The 23,660-nt window shown below is 39.4% G+C and overlaps 1 long non-coding RNA gene across 2 annotated transcripts in view; it reads left to right on the top strand.

Annotated features, from left to right (window-relative positions):
* The window catches only part of LOC126377947 (uncharacterized), a 124,701-nt gene that overhangs the window by 16,321 nt on the left and 84,720 nt on the right, over positions 1-23,660 (top strand). The window lies entirely within an intron of this gene.

The raw sequence follows: 23,660 nt of genomic DNA, 5'->3' as shown, positions 1-23,660 counted from the left end.
CTGGGCACAAGCCGGTGAGGTGGTATAGAGCATATCGTCGCCACACTGCCTAGAGCTATTTTTTCTTTCTTTTTGATTCTCAGGACGTCTTATGGATGTAATGTACGCAACCCTTATAAAGTTTATTCGCCTGAGTTTCGGTAGCATTACTGCTTACTGTAATCAACTCATCATAGGATAGTGCTGTAACGTAACCTTGGTTGACATCCTCCTTTCACAAAATTTACGTCCTGGCTGATTACAATTTGGAGTTCGTTCTTAATTTAAATATTAATAAAATTTAAAATACTCTATGGCATCCTCATTCAGTCTCATTCCAAAGAGAGTATAATCACTTTTATTCTGTACGTTGCGCTGTGCGGCACTCAGTGACAGCTCTTTTAAGCCCATAAATATCTAAAAGATGCTTCTTATAAAAGAAATATTACAACTAAGTATAAAAAGTCCTCCATACATTTATGCTAAAACCTTGTCATTCCATGCAATATTCTGCAATAAGCTATTATTTTTAAGTCGCTTATCTCCGGTTAGATGCGGCCGACCGGTTCATTCGTTCCGGCGGGCCTAATTGGCGCGACCCGCCGCATTCCACACCTCACCACACCGCTATAGTGCGACATGCCCTGCCTACTACCACCATGTTACCGAGAGAGATAAATGAAACGACTGCTACACTGCTTATTCTTTCTACATTTCCATACATAAACTCATGCCTATTTCTCACCGGGGTAAGCAGAGACTATGGAATTCCATTTGCTTCAATCCTGACATACTTCTCTTGCTTCTTCGACATTCATCAATCGTTTCACACTGGGGCTCTGGATCAGACTAGCATGGCTAATATGCGCAACGTGATAAAATTATCGATCGATTCAATAAATTTTGTCGAAATCGATAAGTTTGTTTTCCCCTAATATGCGTGGCACGTTATTTTGTTCGTATTTTGACAGAAAGATATGACTTATTTCGGTACACATTTTAGTATCAATCGACAAAACGACATAATTATATCGTCAGAATCGATAAAATGACCGTGACAAAATTTTATCAGGTTGCGTATGTTAGTAAGTACTACTGATCGTACTAAACATTTTCTATGGACATCGCCAATTTGGTCAATGTACGTCCTTCAAATTCATCCTCATACATAAATATAACTCAATTAATCAAAAGACAATTTGTAGCCACTGTTGTTACGAAGTCCTTAGATGGATATGATGAATCTTAAAATGGTGACAAGGGAAGATGGATGTGACAAGCCTTATGGCCAATAGGGATCGCCCATAACAATAGGCTAGATTCCAACTAGTCAAATTAGTTAATTTTACTAAACGTTAAAACACGAAATTACTATGGAATATCTGGAATATGAATGAAAAAGCACATTGTGACGTCATAGAAAGCTGTGGTTAGAGCGTTAGGCTCACGATCTCGAGGTCCGGTATCGATTCCCGATAGGGACATTGTCGAAATCACTTTGTGAGACTGTCTTTTGTTTGGTAAGGACTTTTCAGGCTTAAATCACCTGATTGTCCGAAAAAGTAAGATGATTTCGTGCTTCACCTTAAGGGCACCTTAAGCCGTTGGTCCCGGTTATTATCCGTAAAATCACCTCCACGAACCCACAGTGGAGCAGCTTGGTGGAGTATGCTCCATACCCCCTCCGGTTGATTGAGGAGAGGCCTGTGCCCAGCAGTGGGACGTATATAGGCTGTTTATGTTTATGTATGTATGTTACCTACCCGCTATTCGCATATGTCTTTCACATTATTTTTTACAACATTTCGAAGCACTCATTACTGTGGGATACCAAGTATCGAAATTTAGTCGGTTGTGCCAAATTACGTGCACTTATCTCTATAATATAGTAATTAGCGAACTTTACAACGTTGGTCTTCAAGACAAGTATCACTTTTCACACGTTAAAATTGTGAGAGAGGGTAAGGTAATAAGTGTCATTATATTTTATATTTAATTTAATTTGTAAATGGCAAAGCCTATAATAATATGTTAACACCACCTGAGATGAATAACAAAAAAGAATATTATATTAAGTTTTTTTATATATTAAGTTTTTAATAAGAATGTACAACGGTACATCAGTTTTTTGAGAATAGCTAGAACGATTTGGCTAGTTTCTTTTAACGTACTTACATTATCGTCATTGGAAAAGCAAAATTATTACGTATACTTATGCCGAAAAGTCATTACGAGAAAAAGCGTTTTAAAATATTTTCCAGTTTTTAATCATATAACTTTTTACCCATTCGTCCAATTTAAATGATGTCTGCGTAAGATTAATTCATTATTCTGTCTAGCAATACAAAATATTACTTATCATCCGGACAGCTATTTTAGGATATTTTGGGGCTTACAATTTTGCCTTTTCAGACACGATATTATAAGCTGTATGAAAGTATATTTGTTGTAGGTTTATATACATCATGTATATCAAATTGTGGACCAGTTTTGATAATTCTTTTTTTCATGGAAGATTACAAACTGAAACTTTTATGTGCTTTAGCAGTAATTACCTAGAAAATAACAGGGGGTAGCAGTAACTGTCAGTACTATTCAGAGGCGGAGGACAGGAGTCCTAACTCCTATCAGAGTAGTCTGTTTCAAAGCAGTACCCTATGCCGCCATGCCGCTCGCGTCAGACAGAGTACTGCGGGGCGGAAGGTAAGAGGGAAACCACTACCCTATTTTTCACTACAAAAGTAGCATGGAGAATGCTACACCTACAAGAGCGTGGCTCTTAAATTAATGATGCTCAGTAATCAATTTGACCTTTTGCTAACATGAGTACCTATTAATGTAAATTTTAAAAGATCATTCTGTAAATTACTTTTCAGAGGTATGTACCTACAGAATGGTTTTTAAAACTTCACTTCGTCACTAAAATCTCACGAAAAATAACCAAAGATCATTTTACAGCGGTCAAGGAAATAAATGCAAATCTTATACAAATAACAAGAGGCCAGGTGACATTTTATTGGCTGTTATCTTGCCCATATTGCACGCAATATATAATGCGAACAGTGTGATAACTTCACATAAACTCTATATTCGGCCCACTGCTGGGCACGGGGAACGGTACTGAAAAGTATCGGTGTCCGAACGACGTAATATACGATCCCGATGACCCGATTACTCTAGCCATAGAGGCAGCCCATCAGCTCGCGACACCAAACACTTCAGAATCCCGATACCGACCCCGCCGGCGTGGTCGACGATTTCCCTCATTCAGTGCTTATCGCTATCGACCCACTAGGGTCGATTAATTATTTCAAATATTCTTTCTCTCAGACGACGCCCTGAGCCGCAGTTCGCGCCCAACTGGGCACCTTCAGGCCTGTTGTCTTAAATTTTGTACCTGGTGAGAGCTCTCAGCGCTCCCCATTTGTCCAGTCAAGTAGTTAATGACATCTGCGGCAAATCTACAATAAGTCACGTCAAAAAAAAGGGCACGGGGCTTCTCCGAGTCCCCTCCTTCGATCGGAGAGGGTACCTGCGGCATGGGCCTGCTTACCGTATCTCTGGAATTAATAAAGATATAATATACCGATCAGATGGGTCGACGCAGCTTGCTTTACTGAATCTGATGGTAGCAAGTAGCAAGCTCGGTAGAGAAAGTCAAAATGATGACCGACACACGGCATCCACTCCACAGCTATCATCCTGTATCATACACACTCACTCTTCGCCAGCTATGTTTATTGTTTAAGTCCCATGTATTAGGACGCGAGCCTATTGCCATTAACCGGGCAGAAATCCAAACATGAATTAAATATCATACAGTCGAATAGCTGCTGCATTGCTTCTATATTATTTAGCCAATACGCTTCGGCATTCGATACCATAAGATAATGTATCTTTTATTGGAAGGATATTGATAACGTATTTGTTTTGGCGATGCGATTTAAGAGGATACACTGTAATTTATTGTTCACAGGCCTTATGAGATGTTATGCGAGATATTTTGTGTTGAATATTGAAAGTCTTGAGTATTGCCTGGCAGAAATTGCTATTTAGCGATAAGGCCGCCTATTGTACTTATGTTTTTATTCGTATGTTTATGTCCTTTGTATATGTCGTTGTGCAATAAAGTATTATTGATTGATTGATTGATTGATTGATTGATTGAAAGTCATTTGTGTTGAATATTGTAGTAGGCTGAGCTGTAGGTCATCTACGGGGTCCACAGGTGGCGGATAGTGGAACGGCCATCAGATATGATGATTAGCTGCGAATATAAAAATAAGCAGTCCCCGACCAAACAGCGACAGGATTAGCAGAACATAGTGGGTAGCTCACTGTGACGGGCTAACCTATAAAATGCTACTTAGGATCTATGACGATCTTGTGACGTAGCGAGTAGGCGCCGCTACTTCAAAAGCGCACCCCTGATGCCGGGCAGCAGCGGTATCAGTACTGGTTGGAGGCCGAGGAAATGGATGGAGTCCTTTTTCATTTCGGCGGATAAGACAATGACAAGTATAACTTAAAATAAAGTTAGATGGTGTACCGGAATCAGCATGAATACCTAAGTAACTGTGCAATTTCATTTAAATACCTATAAACTAGCCTTCTGAGTATCTACTTAGCTAGAAGTACATTATAATCCACGGTTTACGGCAAAAGTAATCCTAGTTTTACGGTTATACTGTATTTATTGCAATTCTTAAATAAATGAAAGCCTATTAAATATACCTAAAGGTGGTAACACACAGTGATGTGTAGAAAAAGGTGAAAACCTAATGTAAAAATTTAATTAGGAATTAATAAAAACCCCCGACCAAAAAAAGTACTCAATTATTATGACAAAAGGTTAAAAATGCTAAACAAACGACCTGATGACCTTGAAGATCTGAACCGATTTCTACCAAACATAGCTAAGAACACTCGATTGATATACCTTTCAAACAAAAAAACTGTAGTAAGATCGGATCATCCGTTTGGAAGCTACGATGCCACAGACAGACACATACACATTTACACAGACACGTCAAACTTATATAACACCCCGTCGTTTTTGCGTCGGGGGTTAAAAAGAACTTTATTACCTAACCCTTAGGCAACCCATAAAGGCCACATGAAAACATTTCATCTAAAAAAAGCAATATTCCTATTTGGCATTGCGCATTTGCTTTTAAGGTATAACCCCCAAAGTTTCTTTTTCAAAATTCATCACTTAAATTCTTGTTTGATTTGAATCTTTGTATTTTGGATTTGTGTTAGATTACATTACGAGTCATTATTGAAAAGCGATTGTCAAACCAAAAGACAAATCTACAAATGTTTTTCCATTTCTGATTACATCTACGTTTCCATCATATTAATTATTCACTTACTTAACTTAAATAATCAACAATATTAATTCACTATAATTTATTTAAATATTTATTTATAAAGTACAACCACATCACATACATTAAAACATTTATTCCTCCTCCTCCTCCCCTCCTCCTCCTCCTTCCCCCTCCTAATACTCCTCCTCCCCTTCCTCCTCCTCCTCCTCCTTCTCTGGTCCTTATGTTGTATATTATAGCACAATTTTGTAGAACATATGTTTAGAGACAGATCATCATCATCGATCGTTAATTAATGGCTACGCTCTTCTCGGTGTAGCATTATCCCTTCTTGTCTCATCACCAGCCCATTAACGTCCCCACTGCTGGGGCACGGGCCTTCCCTATGGATGGATAGGGAGATCGGGCCTTAAACCATCACGCGGGCCCAGTGCGGATTGATGGTTATTAACGACTACTAATGCAGCCGGGACCAACGGCTTAACGTGCCTTCCGAAGCACGGAGGAGCTCGAGATGATTTTTTTTTTGTGGTTACCCATCCTATGACCGGCCTTTGCGAAACTTGCTTAACTTCAACAATCGCAGACCTAGCGCGTTTACCGTTGCGCCACCGAGCTCCTCTTTTTCCTTCTTGTCTATCAAAGGCCAATTCTTTAACATCCTTATAATAAGACACGACGTTCGCGTTCTCAGTTCAGTTTAGAAGGAGACATGTAACGAAAAAAACTTAAACAATTATGCCGAACCGTATAAGAGTATAGCTGCCTTAATTTCTTTTTAATGGTAATATTAACATTTAAAATTCTTGTAAAACTCAGTGGGAGAAGTCAAACAAACCTTTAATAAGCAGTCAATGAATGTTATACTAAGGCCGCTATCACACCAGCGTATTTCCTGTAGCGTTTGCAGACGCTGCTTAGGAAGCCCAGAAGCCTGTCAAGTACGGATAACTGGCCCATGTGGGCGCGAAACTCGGCGCAGCGCAGGGGTATGACATGGCTCATGTAACGACTACGTACTTACATCGTAGGAACTGATACCAAGGGCACTCCCCGGACACATACATACATACATAAACTCACGCCTATTTCCCACCGGGGTAAGCAGAGACTATAGAATTCCATTTGATTCGATCCTGACACACTTCTCTTGCTTCCTCCACATTCATCAATCGCTTCATACACGCACGCCGGTTCAGAGTAGATCGTATTAAACCTTTCCTAAGGACATCTCCAATTTGGTCATCGTAAGTCCTTCTCGGTCTTCCTCTGCCAGCCCTACCATCAACTTTCGCTTTACACCCCGGACACTTCATACAAATAACCTAGTTTTACACAGACCCTACATTGACGTTATCGTACACGCGCATCTGTGTGTGTGACGTCTGACGCCACACGATTCAAGTCTAAACCATGTTCGAGGGGGTGAGGTAAACCTAGCTCAAACGCTGGTGGGGAGCGGGGAGTTCTATATAAAGTATTATTCCTTATTCTATGCCAACGGCTTAACGTGCTTTCCGAAGAACAGATCATCTTACTTTCGGACAATCATGGTGATGTAATGTCCTAAGCAAACTAGGGATCACAAAGTGATTTTTGTGATATGTCCCCACCGGGATTCGAAACCGGGACCTCCGGAGCCGAACGCTCTCTCGCTGGACCACAGAGGTCGTTATTGGGTCCTTATGCTGTTGTACACAGTATTGAGAAACAGAACAAGTGGCTCGGGGATTTTGTGCGATGTTACTTTCTGTGTGTATCAAGCTTTACTCCGAACTACAAGGGGTATTAACCAGTCAATTTGTGACTGCTAATTTCTGTTTTGCATATGGCGACATTTTGTTTTTAATTGTGCGTGTTATTATTGCTTGTCTCGTTCTGTAAGGTGTTGTGATACACCTTTTAGGGCTGTAGGGTGTGTGTGATTTTTGTAATCGCTGGACGATTTTCCTAAAGTCGAATTAGCATGAGAATGGTCACCCTATAACAATTCTGTACCAAAAGTTACTTAACACTTTCAAGGACAGAACGTCTAAGGACGTTCCGATTCCAAAGTGTCATATTACCTATTATGAACCATCAATGACGCATGATCTCTGTCCGTGAAAGGGTTAATAGTACCCGCATTTGAGTCCTACATTAAGTTCCAGAAAATGAAAATCCAGAAAAACCCGGAAATTTCGAAATTCTAGCATGAAGCCGTAATAGGAACAATTGAACTGTTTATAGACTTTCCCAGTAAATAAAAACAAATTTTCATTTATCTGTAGTGCAGTTTTCACTATTACAGTACTTCAGGACCCCGATACCGACACCGCCGGCGTGGTCGACGATTTCCCTCAAACAGCGCTGTTTGAGCTATCGCTATCGACTCACTAGGGTCGATTAATTCTTTCAAATATTTTTCCTTTCAGACGACGCCCTGAGACGAGGTTCGCGCCCAACTGGGCACCCTCAGGCCTGCTGTCTTAAACGTTGTACCGGGTGAGAGCCTTCAGCGCTCCCCATTTGTTCGGCCAAGTAGTTAATGCCATCTGCGGCAAATCCAAAATAAGTCACGTCAAAAAAAAATCACTATTACAGTTGGCTCGACAGATAAACATCTTTATGTAGACGGCGATACGGCTCACCACCTATCACGTTGGTAGTGGAGTACTTAGTTCATCTTGCGATGGATGTACCTGTGACTACCCCAATTGGGATATTATTATTTGAAAGTTGTGAGGGCCGGACCGAATGCAGCCCGCGAGATCACTGCGACCTTGACAGATCTATTGTGACCTTAAATCCCTACATTTAAATATCCTCCTCTAGACCGATCCGTTCGAATAGATCCAACGTCTTTTTGGGAGAAAGCTCCATGACTTCCTGGGGGTCCATTATGTGGCCCCCAAGTGTACGGCTTCTACTATGTATGAGAGCCTCACAGCTGCATAGCAGATGTAGTGGTGTCTCATCTTCCCCTAAGCAGAATCTGCATAGAGGAGACTCGGTCAGCTCCATTCTGTGTAGGTGCTTATTGAGTCTACAATGCCCCGTGAGGGCCCGTATCAAAATCCTAACCTGCCCCCTAGTGAGAGTAAGGATTTCTGATGATAATTTCTTAGAAAAAGGTCTAATCATTAGACCAATTGGGATATAGTTGTGAGCTTATGTTATATTTTTAACTTTCAACCTTTACTTACTTTTCCAATGACTCACTTTATTTTGACGTGACTTACTGTACCTTTGACAGTTGTTAATTTTAAAATGAATGAGGAATTAATGAATAACCCGAGCGAATCAAATAGGGTAATTCATTAATTCGGGTTATACATTGTTTTAAGTTTACGCGGTTATTATCATAAGTTTGGTGCGAGTTCAGATGGTTCCGAACATTCCGATATCAAATATATAAACAAGCGGCAAAGAAAGAGGGTAGACACTTAGACAGATATGTCTGCCCGTAGAAAATTCTCTCTCCACTCCAATCTTATGAGTCATCCCGTGATCATAGCACTTGCAACAGTGTCTAAATATCGGGAGTCTCATATCCCTATTTTAAACGCGGTAAGAACCTGTTATTATTTGTTTTAATTCGGGTTACTGGCCAATGCATAGATTTGCCGCAGATGCTGTTAACTACTTGCCAGGAGCAATGACTCCAGAATTTCGCTCGCCAATCTCCCTCTAAATTCCATATCCCATCCCCTGTCTGTCTACAACCTTTATTTATATTGGAAACAGAAAATTTCAATCCACAGAACACATTCTAAAGACATTTGAATCACATCCGTGGAATAACAACCGTGTATTTTGTCTGGCGTTCGAACAAAACCATTTAGCGATAAATCCTTTTCAACTGAAATCTTTGAAGAGTTAAAGCGAACTTAAAACTTAAATCGCCTTAAAATTGAAAATGCAAACTAGTTCCCGACTTCCTGGTCTCCCGGGCCTTTGTTTTATTTTAACAGTTCGGAATGATTGTAATGTTAGGTAACGTTTCTTTCTTAAGTAGATTCTTTGGGTGTTGAATCAAAGGTGTGGAGTCGCCTTGACATGTTTATTTTTTTATTGTGTGCTGGGACGTTTTCTGGCCACGTCTTTCCCTCAGCGTTACAGATTCCGATGTGGTAGTAGTTTTACAGCTAGTTGCATAATATGTAATTTAATTTTTGACGTTCAAAACGCGCTGACTATATAAGCCAATTTTGATTTTTTTGTTATTATTCATCATCAGCCCATTAACGTCCCCACTGCTGGGGCACGAGCCTTCCCTATGGATGGATAGGGAGAACGGGCCTTAAATCATCACGCGGGCCCAGTGCGGATTGATGGTTATTAACGACTGCTAATGCAGCCGGGGCAAACGGCTTAACGTGCCTTCCGAAGCACGGAGGAGCTCGAGATGAAAACTTTATTTTGTAGTCACCCATCCTATGACCGGCCATTGCGAAAGTTGCTTAACTTCAACAATCGCAGACCGAGCGCGTTTACCGCTGCGCCACCGAGCTCCTCTTTTTTATTATTGTAATACAATAAATATAAACAGCGGGAAGCTGAATAGAAAGCATTGTGCGCGGCGCCCGACGTCAACGACAACCTCTGTCAAATGACATTTTTTTCAAAATTATGGACAACGTGGCAACCAGGATGATGTGATGATGTGCCTCAAAGAGGTTAGATAGATTTTCGTGTGTCAACGTTCATGGCTGGGATAACAAGCTACCTTGGTGTATTCTTAATAAATACCTACTTATGATTGTCTAACAATAACAAATACCTGCAAAAAACTAATATGAATTTTATATAAATCTTATATAAATTCAAATTGTTATTTGAATTTAATAAAACAACTTCGTAAGAAAGATTAGCAAGTTTGTTAAAGTAATTTAAAATGTAAAGACAAAATTGTGTCTTTTAAATACGATATTTTATTGTATTTTTTGCCTTTAATAATAATAAACATTTTTCACATATTTATCCTATTAATTAAAAGTACTTACTCAAAAATCCTAAAAAAACTTTACTCCAACTTTTTACACGAAAATGTGTCAAAAATAATTAATGATTATTTGTCTCCCATTCGCATTAAAACATGGTCAACCTTGTGCTTGCACCGAAAGGTTACAGAAGCCATTAAGTTTCGCAGATTAGTGCATCTCGAAGCAAAAGCAATGCAAGTTAACAGCCGCGAATAAAATTAAATATGGCGCTTTTTGTCGCTCAAATTCTTCTGACTCTACAAAATGGCAATTTTTATGAAAATTACTTTAAAATAAAAGACGATTTTATTGCAATAATTAAAGAAGAATTTATAACAATAATTAGAAAATATTTAATGGCAATAATTAGCAGGAATTTTTAAATGACAAATTATTTTGCAGTTCGTTTTGATTCAAACTACTAAGATGTACAGTCATGAGCATTAACATATACCCATTTTAGAACACTGTCGCACTAACATATTTGACAATTAGTAATAATTACAGTTTCATTTGTCAAAAAAGGTTATGTGACAGGGTACCAAAGTGTATACATATTAATGCTCGTGACCGTATTATGATGTTGCCACATCATATTGGCTGATACCCTATTACCATACGGTAGTAAGATGGATGAGTATCAGCCCTCCCATTCTCCATCATGTTAGAAAGAACACAGTCCGTCAGCTTAGACGTTTTTCATACTTAAACGTATTTTTTATTCGCTTAAAGTTTTGCCCCGGTTAAGTAGAAGTCACGTAAAAAGAAACTGCTAGCGACAACAAACATATAAAAAACCACGATGCCAACCCCGCCGGCGCGGTTGACGATTTCCCTTACTCAGCGCATGACCCTTCAAATGCAATCCTTTTAGACGACGCCTTGAGCCGAGGTTCGCGCCCAACTGGGCACTCTGAGGCCTGTTGTTTTAAACTTTGAACCGAACGAGAGGCCTCAGCGATCCCCATTTGTGCGGCCAAGTAGTTGATGCCATCTGCGGCAAATCTAAGCAAAAAAAATCTGTTCAATATAGAAGCAAATAAACCACAATTTCACATAACGAGATACACATGTATCAAGCGAATCAATTCTCAAGACATCAATCATATTAAAGTTTATCGTTTAATAATAAGTTTTATCATTGCGTTGTAAGTGCTACTTTATTACTCCACTTTTGATGGAGCAATCTTTGTTTACGATTCAACTCAATTGAAGTTTTAAGAGGTGTTGTCCATTAATTTATTACACTAATTAATGTTAACCTGAGCTATATTAAACATTACGTCGGTTTATGGCGACTGGGATTTCCCAGTAGAGCATACGATAGGCAAATGCCTACTACAGCATTGACAAACCTCCAACGAGCGTATTTCCAGTTAAGCGTACTCCGTGTTTTGTCGGCAAATTACCAAGCCTATAAAGGTTCTAGGCAGTGACTATTGCATCTACGATTGTAAAGACGCACTTGAATTTCCTTCAATCAGCGCTTATCGCTATCGACCCACTAGGATCGATTTATTCTTTCAAATATTTTTCCTCTCAGACGACGGCCTGAGCCGAGGTTCGCGCCCAACTGGGCACCCTCAGGCCTGTTGTCTTAAACGTTGTACCAGATGAGACCCTTCAGCGCTCCCCATTTGTCCGGCCAAGTAGATAATGCCATCAGCGGCAAATCTACAATAAGTCACGTCAAAAAAAAAGATGTACTTGCCTTTTAATGGTACTTACATTATGTATTACCGTTCTTCTTCTATCGGGTGGGTCAGAATCAGAATCAGAATCAGAATCATTTATTCAACGTAATTATCATAGATAAACTTGTTGAAGGTCAATGTAACATTTTTGAATTTACGTCATTTCGCAAGGTGTTATGGCTGAGGAGAAGAAATGACAAGAAACTGCAACAGCAACACATCTTTTAAATCAATGAGGGTACATTACAAGTTATTTAATAACTAGAGGAACACATTCAATACCAGACATTTTTATCATTTAGGTAATCATTAATCTTATAATAGGCTTTTTTACATAAAGTAAGCTTCACGTGAGCTTTAAATTTGTTCTCTGACAAATTTAAAATATTATCTGGTATTTTATTGTAAAAACGTATACATAACCCCAAAAAAGATGAATTTAATTTACTTAATCTAGAATTTTGAACAACAATTTTATTTTTATTCCTTGTATTGTAAGTATGCCTTTCACAGTTTCTCGGAAGGAGAGATACATTTTTACGCACATACATAATGTTTTCATAAATATATTGACTTGCGACCGTCAGTATATTTATTTCTTTAAACAGGGTTGTGAGGTGAATTACCAATCCAATCAACCCTGATGTCAGGGTTATTATTGAGCCGCCATAGGCCCCTGACATGAGTCATGTAACGACTACGTACTTACATCAGTAATTAGTAACCGGGTCCAACGGAATAACGTGCCTTCCGAAGCACAAATCATCTTACTTTTGGACAATCAGGTGATCAGTAATGTCCTAACCAAACTAGGGATCACAAAGTGATTTTTGTGATATGTCCCCATCGGGATTCGAACCTGGGACCTCCGGATGGGCACAACGCTCAACCACTGGACCACGGAGGCCGTATATTCTATGTTCATGTACAGTCATGAGCAATATAATGTAGCCACTTTAGGACCCTGTCGCACTAACATATTTGACATTTAGTGAGACTTACAGTTCAATTTGTCAAAAAAGTTAATGTGACATGGTACCAAAGTGTATACATATTAATGCTCGTGACCGTAACTACATACTTGTTACACTATACAGGGTGTTAGTGACATCGTAACGAAAACTTTGAGGGGTGGTTTAGGCCATGATTCTGAGTTGATATCAAGTAGAAATTTCCGTCGCAAAAGTATGGATTGCAAAATAATTAAAAAGAAAAGAAAAATTTTCATGAATTTTTTGACACGAAATTCCACTTGATATCAACTCAGAATCATGGTCTGAACCATCCCCCTCAATATTCGTTACGGTGTCACTAACAACCATACGTACTTATATGGCTACCGTATGTACTTGTACGGGGTGTAAGTGTCATCGTAACGAATACTGAGAGGGATGATTCTTCTGATTATTCTGAGTTAATATCAAGTGGAATTTTCCATCGCAAAAGTATAGAATTGAAAATAATTTAAAAAAACTAAAAAAAAAACATGAATTTTGCGACGGAAAATTCCACTTGATTTTAACTCAGAATCATGGTCTGAATCATCCCTCTCAGTATTCGTTACAATGTCACTAACACCCAGTATAGAATTTAGGACCAACGGCGTAACAACAGATTTCGGTAGTAAGGCTTCCAGTTGACTGTCAGAATAAAGCCGAGAACTTTCGAAAAGGAAATTGTATTTACGTACTTACTTAATACGTTACTTATAAGTTTTCCCATAAACATGTCAAGCGTAACTCCAAGGTCGGGAACTGGAGGTCATGATCAGAAGTCGTTTAGTCATTCCTCCCTTTGTAATTTATTCCCTTACTTTGGTTGGTCAAAATATATTAGGTATACTTTCTATCCATTGTTGAATACGCGATAGTCCTTTGCGGAGAACGCGTTACTTTCAATTAAGTGTCACGGGTTTGAATCCCGGTCCTTACTCTAAGCTACTGAATTCGACTTTATGAGTTTGAATTCTTAATTAATTGAGGAGCTCGGTGGCGCAGCGGTAAACGCGCTCGGTCTGCGATTGTTGAAGTTAAGCAACTTTCGCAAAGGCCGGTCATAGGATGGGTGACCACAAAAAAAAATTTTCATCTCCAGCTCCTCCGTGCTTCGGAAGGCACGTTAAGCCGTTGGTCCCGGCTGCATTAGCAGTCGTTAATAACCATCAATCCGCACTGGGCCCGCGTGATGGTTTAAGGCCCGATCTCCCTATCCATCCATAGGGAAGGCCCGTGCCCCAGCAGTGGGGCACGTTAGTGGGCTGATGATGATGAGTTTGAATTCATGTTTGGGTCACAGATAATTGATATCACGTGGTTTCTGGAATTTGGGCCTGGCTAATGGCTATAGGCCGCCACCTATTACCTACAAGGGACTTAAACATAGCAGGCGAGGAGAAGGTGTAATATTATACATCTCTGCCTACCTCTTTGGGGATACACCCGTGATCCCTGACGATCCCTGATATTGTTATTTTATTATTGCTTTCTTTTGAATAGGCACTTAATTCGTCTAATATGTCTAAGAACATTGTTTTATTTTTCTAAACAGGAATTTCTGGCATACTTACAATGCAATAGATACAGGGTGTTAGTGACATCGTAACGAAAACTTTGAGGGATGATTCAGGCCATGATTATGAGTTGATATCAAGTGGAATTTTCCGTCGCAAAAGTATGGAACAGAAAATAATTTAAATAAGCTCTAAAATTTCCATGACTTCTCCGACAGGAAATTCCACTTGATATCGACTCAGAATCATGGTCTGAATCATCCCCTTCAGTATTCGTTACAGTGTCACTAACACCCATACCTACTTGTATGGCTACTGTATGTACTAGTATGGGGTGTAAGTGACATCGTAACGAATACTGAGAGGGATGATTCAGCTGATTATTCTGAGTTAATCTCAAGTGGAATTTTCCATCGCAAAAGTATAGAATTGAAAATAATTTAAAAAAACCAAAAAAATAACATGAATTTTGCGACGGAAAATTCCACTTGATATTAACTCAGAATCATGGTCTGAATCATCCCTCTGAGTATTCGTTACGATGTCACTAACACCCTATACTGTATTGCACCAAAATAGAAGGACATATTTAGAAGAGACTCTTCACTAAGTACTTACCTGGCAAATGGTGGCCTTGTCGCTTACAGCGATTTCTTCCAGACAACTATAGGGCAGGCGAAATATGTAAAAATGTAAAAGATTACAACTTACCAATAAATACATGCATAATAATAAATAAATACATAACACACATTTATTATTTATTTACTTTTTTATTTTATTTGTTTATAAGTACATTTGTATTAGTATAAATTAATATACATAAGCAAAAAGACACATGCATACTTAGACACTTAGGTACTTAGTTTACATACTTGCTTAGTTTTGTGTAGGTATGAATGTCTTGGAATATAACGCGGACAAAAACGGTATTCTACAGTTCCAGACAGACTAAACAAAAACTATAGTTTAGTGGACATTTTTCAACAATGCAACGTTAGATTTTCACAGAGAGTAACAAATGGCCGTAGAGGGACCACAAGGAAATACGTCAGCGAAAATCGATTTAAAATCACAAAACTGCAGAAACCATGAGCAACCATTGCTTTGAAAGATCTCGCACAATCCTAGATCTTTCGTCACTCTGTAGGGTTGCCAGAGTTGTTTTCCTATTGTGTTCCGACGATGCAACGTTTACGACGCTATTTGTCTGTTTATTGGTGATATTTGTCGATGTTGTAGGTACCTACTGTTGTATTGTTTAGGAAATATTTCATTTTAGTGCATTGTGAAGATTTTTCTACGTTTAATGGACACAGAGACAACAACGAAGCGTTCTGGGGGGTTTTTTTTATATGTTCAAGTGTGTATAGACGCTGTGATACTGTGGTACACCACAGTTTGCTACTCAAACGAGGAGGTTCGAACACCGAACCAAACTTTAGTTTTGAACCATGTTACTGGACTTGGACCAATGAGTTAATACCGGACTTGCACCAACGAGTTATTACCGGACTTGCACCAACGAGTTATTACCGGACTTGCACCAACGAGTTATTAATTTATCTTCATTAACACAGTTGTCCCGGCCATTATAGATGGCGATACGGCTCACCACCTATCACGTTGGTCTAACAGAAAGCTCGGAAAGAGAAAAAAATCTGCTTTCGTAAAGTAACTAAACCTTTATAGGTATATAAGTCGAAGTAATATATTAAAACATTACAAAATGCGCATATGCGCGTATAACATGTGAAGAATCATGATTCTTCACACCCAATCAATCAATCAATCAATTTTCAGAGCCAAACAAACAAACAAACAACAAACAATTGGCTCAAACATTAAAGACGGCGATAGGTACCGCTTAAACTGCATTTAAAATAAATTGATAACTCATTGGTGCAAGTCCGGTAATAACTCATTGGTGCAAAACCTATAATGGTGCTAATTCCTGTAAACACCATCTAATTTTATTTTAAGTTATATCTGTCATTTTCTTATCCGCCGAAAAGGAAAGGGACGGGTAATCGACAAGCATAAAATTTATGGAACACACGTATATTTTAAGCACAAATCTAAAACAACCGTCTAAAATTTTACATTGACCAATAACCCGACAGAATTATATTGACAGCACACGTCAAATGGTTTGCATACCAGCGAGATACCTTTTTGTTTCGCCCGGGTTATTCATTCATTTACTCATTCTTCCTAAAATTAAGAGCTGTCAATCATCCGTCCCTTTCCTTTTCGGCGGATAAGAAAATGACAGGTATAACTTAAAGTAAAATTAGGAGGTGTCTGCAGGAATCGGGGCCATTAACTCATTGATGCAAGTCCGGTAACGTGGTTCAAAACTAAACATACATACATAAACTCACGCCTATTTCCCACCGGGGTAAGCAGAGACTATAGAATTCCATTTGCTTCGATCCTGACACACTTCTCTTGCTTCCTCCACATTCATCAATCGCTTCATACACGCACGCCGGTTCAGAGTAGATCGTAACACTAAAACTAAAAACTAAATTAACTCGCATATAAGCCGCGCTGACAACCCTACTGTGCGCTATTCCCGCCATTTATCGCCCCCGCCACCATTGCTCGCCATTAATGGTTCTTAATGAGCGTTTAAGACGCTGCCCGAGAGCCTTGCGATTGTTTTATCGTAGTAATTAAGCCCTGCTGATCTATAGATCTCGAAGATCCGACTGTAAACACTTGTGTAGATTGATTTTTTGCTTCTTAATACAGGTTGTTAAGCAAATGTGTTTCATAGGATGCGTTCAGCTTATCTTCTCGGGTATGGCTTCACCAATCTTTGTTGCTGAATGCGCAACTAACAACACACTAGGTGTCAACTGTCCGGAAGTAATAAATGTTTCTTTCTTTCTTCTTTCTTTCAACTGCATGGGTACATTTTGTTGTCATAAATACTCGCGAACGAAGTCGCGGGCGGAAAGCTAGATATTATATAATATTATAAGTACTGTATGGATAAAAATCTGTCAATCATAAGTTTTATTAATATCATAATAACAACAATAAGTTGCTATAAGTTACCATAACTTAGAAAGGTCCCTTATCACGAAATCTTAGAAACTACAAGTGCTAAATGTGTAGTTTTTAGGACGTAGATGCTCACTAAGATGGGATTTTGAGAAATTCATTCCCTAAGGACGTAAAAAAGAGTTGGTTTACAGTAAGCTGATAGCACACGACTAATGGGTTGCATATCAGCGAGATAGATGTCTATAATACTTATTAGAGAATACACAAACATACATATATACATTATTGCAACATAAATTAATGAATAACCTTATTTTTTTGGTTGTACTTAATTTATTAATACGATTTGCATTGTAGTAAACTACATATTTACATCGACTTTGTTAAAAAAGTTGAAACGTTAGGTATTATTACTTAATTTTCCGGGTTGTATATAAATATATAAGTTTGTTGTTGTAATTACGAATGTTGTGTGTACCTGTAATTGGAGCACATATACTAAAACTAATTTAAGACTTGCATTTTATAACTTTACAATATGTGTACTGTTGGTATACCTATCTAAATAAATAAATTTTATTCGCCCGGGTTATTCATTCATTCATTTAAAAATTAACAGTTGTCAATCATCTGTCCCTTTCCTTTTCGGCGGATAAGAAAACAGACAGACAGACAGGTATAACTTAAAATAAAATTACACGGTGTGTACAGTCATGAGTAATATAATGTACCCACTTTAGGACTCTGTCGCACTAACATAAATTTGACATTTAGTGCGACTTACAGTTCAATTTGTCAAAAAAGTTAATGTGACATGGTACCAAAGTGTACACATATTAATGCTCGTGACCGTACCGGATTCAGCACCAATGTGTATGTCTTGTGGATATAATGTAATTAAATCATATTCTAAGATAGGTCTCTAATGCAGACGAAGGAGCCAAGGCATATTGTTATGAGGGAATTGAGCTGCCAAGTTGGTCATTGTTCCCATAATGTGGAAGGTAGGCCTTTGTGCTCACGTCCTAAGGTATACTTAGTGTAAAGTACTTACGTGTGTTGAAACGAAATTCTCGTACTAAGGTTTTGATATGGCTTAATTCTTGTTATGATATAAGTTAACATGTTTAGTTACAAACCCAGAGGGCTATAGCCCAGAATGACGTATGGAATGGAGATATTCACACCAAAGTTCATGAATTTGAACATCGACAGCGTTTAGAGCTTGACGCCAAGCGCGATGAATTGAAAGCCCGACCGTCTACGGCGATCAATTATACATATTTAAATAGTGTGCTCACATACCCGCTATGTGCGAGGATCTTTTCCAATAAGATTGGCTATATAAGCCACATGCGAGGACATGAACGTGGGAGTTGAAGCAGTCGCCGTAGCCGAAATCGGCTGGATCGCATCATCATCATCATAGCCCGGACTTTACATTGACAAATATCGTTCTTATTATATGTAAAATGTTGCTTAACTCCGACTGGCTTACTCAGGGTGATTTGGTATGCTTGGCAGGATACCTCGAATAACACGGCAACTCTCCGCTCCCCACCAGCGGCTGAGCTAGGTTTTACCTCACCCCCTCTCGGTCTTACTTTAGTATTCAATCGTGTAGCGTCGAACGTCACACACACAGATGCGCGATGTACAATAACGTCAATGTGTAGTGTCTGTGTAAAACGAGGTGTCTTGTATGTAATGTGTGTATATTTTAATGTTGTAAGTGTATATGTGTGTCGTAGGTTTTACATAAGTACATAAACATAACATAAACTGCCTATATACGTCCCACTGCTGGGCACAGGCCTCCCCTCAATCAACTGGAGGGGGTTTATTTACATAAGTAAATAAACTTTTTTATTATTAATAATTTTTGGTCCCGGCTGCATTAGCAGTCGTTAATAATCATCAATCCGCACTGGGCCCGCGTGATGGTTTAAGGCCCGATCTCCCTATCCATCCATAGGGAAGGCCCGTGCCCCAGCAGTGGGGCTGATGATGATGATGATTTTTATTATTTGTATGTCTTTTTCATATCTCGGGCCTATGGAGGCCCGGACTTTTGAAAGGCGTGGTTGGAGCCGAAGCCAACACGTAGAGGCCCCTTAAGACAATTTAATCTAAATGTGGTGTGACACCAACCGGCGATTATCCCTGCCCTGTATGCACTATGGGAGTGCACCCAAAGACAATCCCCGGTTCGTGTAGGACTATTGCAGATTATGGGAACAAAGGGAACTGGGCTATTGGGTTGGGGGTTAGTGGGCCGGGATACTGGAGCTATAGGGGACTATGGCGCCTGCTCGACCAATGTTGGTAACATGGATACAATGGCAGGCGGTGACTCGCCACTCACTTATTATTATTATTTTTTTAAGTATCGAGGTTTGCTACAGGTAGGCAAATATAGATGTCCATACGATTGAAGGAAGGCTAAACTAAGACCGTAGGGGGGGGGAGTGAGGTGACCTAGCTCAGCCACTGGTGGAGAGCTGCGAGTTGCCGTTCTACACAAAGTATTAATCCCTAATCTATACATAACATAAACAGCCTATATATGTCCCACTGCTGGGCACAGGCCTCCCCTCAATCAACCGGAGGGGGTATGGAGCATACTCCACCACGCTGCTCCACTGCGGGTTGGTGGAGGTGTTTTCACGGCTAATAGCCGGGACTAACGGCTTAACGTGCCCTCCGAAGCACGGAATCATCTTACTAATCCATCCAATCCATGATCCCTGCCTGTAGTAAAAGGAGATGCAAGATCCTTGTGACGTCATGTGGTTTTTCCCAACTCAGTATGGACGAATTTAGGTATCTACCTATTGTACCTATGTGTGGTTCTTTAACTTCGTAAGCAATATGTAATATCGTCATTGCCCATATGGCCGAGATATTTTTATGTTTTTGCATAATCCGTGATGGCCCTGACGGCTAACGCGTGGCTAGTTACTTTCGTGTCACGGATTTGATTCCCGACTCGGGATTTCAACCACGAATCCGACTTTATGAGTTTGAATTCATGTTTGGATCACAGATAATTGATATCACGTGGTTTTCAAAATTTGTATTTACTATACACCTCTGCCTACCCCTTGGGGATACAGGCGTGATGCTATGCTGTCCATAGTTCCCAGACTAAATAAACAAAACTAACAACATAACAAACCAAACCATATTTTCAAACTAATTAATACCCGTAACATCTCGCAGTTCAAAACGTATTTATTTCGTTGTTACAAAATTAATTCGGTACGAAACGAACAGTAGTAACCCGAGAAATATCAATTGTGGTTGTAGTGTTTTTATAGTGTGCTGTGTAAAACATCGGAGTGGCGTGTGGGGCGGCCTTAACGGGCGGTTGGCACGCGACCTAAACGTCGAGCACGAAAGTGATTCAGTTGCTTAGAATATGCGAAGATTTTTTCAAAGTTTAACAGCCTCCGTGGTCTAGTGGTAGAGCATTGGTTTCACGAGCTGGAGGTCCGGGTCCGATTCTTCTTCGTGAGGTTGTCTTTTAGTTCTTTGTTTGGCTAGGACATTGCAGGCTGAATCACCTTGTTGTCCGAAAAAGTAAGATGGTTCCGTGCTTCGGAAGGCGCGTTAAGCCATTAGTCCCGGGCTACTAGCCTAAATGCCTCAACCAACCCGCACTGGTGTAGTTTGGAGTTTGATATATATGCTCCATACTCCCTCCGGTTGATTCAGGAGAGGCCTGTGCCCAGCAGTGGGACGTACATATGTGGGCTATTTGTTATATTAAAATATTACAAAGTTGATATCACTTTCGTGCCCGACGCTACATAAACCCTTTTATATTTTTTAAGTCGGCTGGTAGTGATCGAGCGACGCAATCCACATTACATGCAAACTTATCCGAATCTTTCTAATTTGTATACCTATTACCAACACCTTGAAGCGTTCCAGATATGTTTCAGGAATTTCTTAACGCGTGATATTTGTTTTGATTGATAATAATGCTTGACTCCGACTTGGCTAAAAAACTCCGGATAATAGGCTAGTTACTACATACACACATATATAAGACGGAAGGATTTTCCCGCTAATTCCTGTTCCCGTGGGAATTTCGGGAATTCCGTTCCTCCTCTTTCCGTTCACCTCTACGGTACTTAAGCTACGTCCCTTCCAAATTTCAAGTGCCTACGTTTAGCCATTTAGGCTGTGCGTTGATATGTCAGTCAGAGAGTCAGTCGGTTTCTCCTTTTATATATTTAGATCACGTCTGTTTCCAGTTGGGGTAAGCAGACCACGGAATTCCACTTACTACGATCCTGACACATCACCTTCGCTTTTTCTACTATCATCAAAGACATCATCTTTCTTTAAAGCATGCTGAATTTGATCGCGATATATACGCGGTAGGCGCATCATAAATCTTTTTATAGTAAGTCTACTTTCATCCATTCTCTCAACATGTCCAAACCGTCTAAGCATTCGTTTACCTAATATCCCTACACTAAAGTGACTCCTGAAGGGTGAGGTAATTCAAGCCCACTAGTTTAGGTGCGGGGCGGAGTTTCCCTTCTGTACATAGTGTTAGAAAATAGAAGTTAACATTATTTATTTAAATTGATTATTATATATAATGAAATTAATTTTATTATATTTTAAAAGGAAGTAAATTATTATTATAAAAGAACGGCATACATTTTGTTACACTTCCGTTTTTGCATCAATTATTTTATGTTAATAGAAACAGAATTGTATTATTTGCTTAATTATTGTAAATTCATAGCACTAATTGTTATGTATTCTTTTAATTATTTCAATAAGTTTCATTCTATTTAGTTTTTAAAAGTAATAGATCTAAGTTGATTGTCGGCCATATTGGCGGTGGCCATCACTGTTTCGAACGTAAGAGTGTACAGTTCTTATTTCGAAAAATAAAAGATTCAGTTGAGTAAGAGGCAGTTTTAGTTATCAATAGTAGTATTATTTATTCTATGATGGAGTATCTCTCATACCTCTAGTTGCTGCTTGCAGGAGTGGGAGTGGGATGTCAATATAGAGCTTAGCAGAAACCGCATGAGCCATGTCAGGGGCCTTTGGCGGCTCAATAGTAACCCTAACACTAGGGTTGATGAGGTTGGTACTCCACCTCACAACCCACACGATAAGAGAAGAAGACGCAGAAACCGCGGCGTGAGCCACGTCGCTGGTATTCTGGGGGCGCTGCCGAGTGAGCCACGAACATCGCGTCCCATATTATGGTTTTTTCACTTCTATTTTGTCCTGTATACAATAAAATATAATCACACTACCTATCTATGCTTATAAAGGCGACAACACTTTATGAATAAATTATTATCATCGTAAATCTTTCCAGTTATGCCAGTAATTCGTGTTAATAACGTTTAACTTGTAAAACAATAGCTAATATAGACCTAGATTAGATTGTTGTGGTGCTAAATGCCAATTTAATAGGCATGCAATTGACTAACAAATTAGCAAAAGGGAATTATCTTGTGAAATTTATTTTATCTTAAGCGCACACTAACACATCTGACTATAGACCATTACAGATGGCGATACGGTTCACCACCTATCACGTCGGTATAATAAAGACCGGTGTAACGCTGGTACTCCATGCTATGCATAAACTCCGACTATCTCAATTGGGAACATGGTTATGCTTACATGATGTTTTACGGGAACTGCCTAACTAACCTGAAGATTTGACAGATCCGGTTTTTTTACAGAAACAACTGCCTGTCTGAGTTTCTAACTCGCGAAGGGAAAACCACAAGCCCACTACAAATTAGGTTACATACCTCTGAAACGCATTTTTCGGGTAAGTACTCGTAAGTATTTGGATTTCCTCACGATATTTTTCCCTCACCGCTGAGCACGTGATAATCATTTATGATCTAAACTTTTTTTTTTGACGTGACTTATTGTAGGTTTGCCGCAGATGGCATTAACTACTTGGCCGGACAAATGGGGAGCGCTGAAGGCTCTCACCCGATACAACGTTTAAGACCACAAGCCTGAGGGTGTCCAGTTGGTGCCCTTGGTTCAGGGCGTCGTCTGAAAGGAAAATATTTAAAAGACCCTAGTGGGTCGATAGCGATGAACGCTGATTGAGGGAGTAGCAAAAACTACTTGGCCGAGTCGCGAAATAAAAAGTGGTTTAATA

This window comes from Pectinophora gossypiella, chromosome 24 (assembly GCF_024362695.1).
Source record: "Pectinophora gossypiella chromosome 24, ilPecGoss1.1, whole genome shotgun sequence".
NCBI lineage: Eukaryota > Metazoa > Arthropoda > Insecta > Lepidoptera > Gelechiidae > Pectinophora > Pectinophora gossypiella.
The sequence above is the reverse complement of the archived record's forward strand: the minus strand, read 5'-3'. Positions and strand labels throughout refer to the sequence as shown.